Below are 385 nucleotides of genomic sequence, written 5' to 3'. Positions count from 1 at the left end.
ATATTTGCATGAGTTGGGTTATCTAGTAAGTTAAGTTAAATATTAACTTGGGTGTATGTACAGTGTCTGGATTAATACAGCCAATACTTCTTTGACACCCATGCATGGTTGTGTTGATTTCCTTGTGCTGACATTCTTTTCTTTTCTTTCTTTTTCTTTTTTTTTCTTTTTTTTTTTTAGAACACTAAGCAACTATTTTTAACTGATCAGGGCAGCTCCAAAGTGCTTGACATTGCTGAGTCCAAAGGTCACATTACTACAATTGATTGCGACTTTAAATAGTTGTTTGGGGGTGGGTTTGCGTCTGTTTGGGGTGGGGGTGGGAGAAAGAAAGAAAAAGTCTGCTTTTGGCTTGTTTAAAGCTTTTATTTACCATGTTATTAAG

This window comes from Festucalex cinctus, chromosome 4 (genome assembly GCF_051991245.1).
Source record: "Festucalex cinctus isolate MCC-2025b chromosome 4, RoL_Fcin_1.0, whole genome shotgun sequence".
Taxonomy (NCBI): Eukaryota; Metazoa; Chordata; class Actinopteri; order Syngnathiformes; family Syngnathidae; genus Festucalex; species Festucalex cinctus.
Note: the sequence above shows the minus strand (reverse complement) of the source record.